General features: G+C 39.3%; 1 pseudogene; it reads left to right on the top strand.

The window, feature by feature from the left end:
• The first annotated feature begins 650 nt into the window (after positions 1-650).
• LOC146712601 (uncharacterized) lies at positions 651-1994 on the top strand (annotated as a pseudogene).
• Positions 1995-2811: the final 817 nt, after the last annotated feature.

Below are 2811 nucleotides of genomic sequence, written 5' to 3'. Positions count from 1 at the left end.
GCAAATATCTGTTAATCACAGATCATGTAGCGCACACAAAGGCTTCCTGGGTTTCGGACTTTATTGATGGTGTTAGCAAAGCATCAATGAAGCCACTTTTCCTCCTCAAGAACACAATAATTGGAAAGTGTTACAATGCCATCAGCAGGTTCTCACGGCAACAGTAAAGTTGATGAGCAATTTTCTCAGCCACATTAAGCACATAGCTACAGGCATTCTATCAGGCATTCATTCAAGTTTATGAAAAGGAAGCAGCACAAGTACAAGAAAAAACAAAAGAGCAAAGTGCATCTGATTTGTGGCACAACTGTGGGGAAAATGCATTTTCGGATGTTATCAGTCCATCAATGGGCGTTGTCAGCAGTTATCAGCCCCATAACTGTGGCTCCGATTGGCCCTCCTGCACCTGCTAGCAGGCTCAGCAGTTCGTTATCACCAATCAGTGAGCCGGATCGCTGTGTCGCTGTTGGAGAGACGACCATCAATCCAGATCCAGTACAGACAGAATCTATTTTGATACAAACTGGTACAAAACTGGAAGCTGTTTTATCTTTTTTTTAAATACACGTGGCTGCTCCTTAACAATATTCAGCTAGAGGACCACATTACAGGTGTGTGTGTAAACATGAAACATCTGAAGTGTGTGGAAAATGACTACAGCACACCTCAGGACAAACAAGATGAAAATAATAATGAAAACCATCAGTGGTGCTGTTGCATTTTCATATCCACAAATGAAGTCCTCACTTCCCAGCTTCATTCAGACTGGTTCACCTGTCCCCAAACCAGGCAGTCACACCACTGTCTGAGAACATGGATAATGTGACTTGCAGCAATTTTGGTTCAGAGACAGCAAACAGTAAGGCAAAGAGAGAAGATCTCAGCCTGTGGGATTCACTGAAAGATGTCATATAAATCCTCAGCACCATCCACAAACATTTGCATTATGTGCAAAGAACATGGAGAACATCGGTGTATGAACACAGCAGTACTTGTGTATATTGCAAAACCTGCATTAGGAAAACACACAAAAATCTATCCACCTTCCAGAGAAGTGGGCTGTAAGCAGCTAATCATTATTTATATTCATAAATGTTGGGATTTCAGATTTCTTTCAAAATAGCTCATAATTGCTGTAAAATAGCTTTTATATTTGCTTGTTTTCTTTTTTGTTTTTTCCCATAATCCTTGTCTTTCTATAGCAAACCTGCTATAAGACGGCTTGGCCTGAGTCAGAGCTACATTTACCAGAGGATCACAGACCCATGCAGTAAACACAATAGAGATAAACATGTTTGTGAACACAAGTTTGTTCTTACACATTTATTACTTAATGCCAGATTATTGTGATCTGATTTTAAAATGAAACATGTCCATGTAATGACTGCATTAACCTCATGGACCTGAGGTCAGGTTTAGGATATATTGTTCATTTCTCCAAGATATTTCAGATTGTTTGGACCTAAAAAGTAGAAAAAGTAAGAATTATCTTTGAATGGTGTTTTTGTTTTTATCTATTTCTAAATGCTTAGACTGGCCAAAATGGAAAGGATTAGAAATGAGTACATTGCAGGCACAGCTCAGGTTTGAAAGTTTGAGAGGCTGAGACAGTTTGTACATGTGCACAGAGGGTTAGTGGATATATTGGAAAGAGAAGTATGAAGATGGAGCTACCATCACCAGCATGTCTCCATATGAGGGCAGTGGGTTGCATGTGGTTCATAAAAACAAATGTTGAATAACTTCTTATCGTTGCCTCTTTTTGGTAGGTCAGCTATGCAACTGCAGAGTTGCTTTTTGTGTCTGTGAACCCAAAGCTTGTCCTCTCTTAAAATCTGGGCTTTCTCTTGCTACAGCGGACGAGCCTCAGACAGCCTTTCAGTAGCTCTCCTTGAGCTGTTTCACCATCTCTCTTTAGAGTCCAGGTCTCTGTTGAGGGAGTTTGTGACACTTTGCGGTGGAAACACTGTCGGACTTTTCTGGAGGTCATTTAATTTAAGGTCAACATTTTCCAACCTGACATCTTAACAATATCAGAAATAAGTCATTCTGTTATACTGCTGTATCAGGTATTGATATAAATTCATGCTTCTGTTTGCTAATCCAAAAAATCATTGTTGTCGTCATTTATTTACAATAATTCTTTAGTCATAAAACTTGTGTGTCATTCCTCAGTGATCCGTCACTTCCTCACAGTGAAGATGTTTGTACCGCACTCCTGCAAAGAAGATTCTGTAAGTAAACTGTTGACGGGACAATAAACAAATTTCACTTTGCAAAATGTTCTGCAGGGAAGGTGTGGTTGCTTCTTAGACTACCATGATCTGGATGACTGAGAACCTACACAGACACGTTCTGAAGGCTCCACACTTATTGTACTGATTTAACTGTGCTCATTGTCATCAAGCAAAGTTTGCTTTAATGTGTCTCTATTAACAACCCAAAGCATTTTTCCCACTATTTATAAAATGTAGAAGTCTTAAAATATATAATAAATAATATAAATATTGAAATATCATGTGATGTTGACATGTGTTGTTAGTGTTTGTATTTTCTGTTAATGTCTTTTTAATATAAATGCTTTGTTCCAGACAGACAGGGAGTCGCTATCAGGCTGTCCAAGAAAATCCACGACTGTAACAGGAGACTGAAGAAGATTGTAACGGAGTCCAACAGTCTGCAGTGGCCACCACAGTCCATGGTCTTCACATCACAAGGACAGTTTCAACATGTCTGTGAAGTCTCCTTGCCCTTGTACTCATGCCTTGATGAACAAGTAGGTAGAGTTCAAATGTGGCTTTTCAGTGAATT

The sequence above is a fragment of the Copadichromis virginalis genome, linkage group LG3 (genome assembly GCF_057382275.1).
Source record: "Copadichromis virginalis isolate Kocher_CV1m ecotype Utaka linkage group LG3, C_Virginalis_male_GT1.1, whole genome shotgun sequence".
NCBI classification, from domain to species: domain Eukaryota; kingdom Metazoa; phylum Chordata; class Actinopteri; order Cichliformes; family Cichlidae; genus Copadichromis; species Copadichromis virginalis.
Note: the sequence above shows the minus strand (reverse complement) of the source record. Positions and strands in the feature narration are given on the sequence as shown.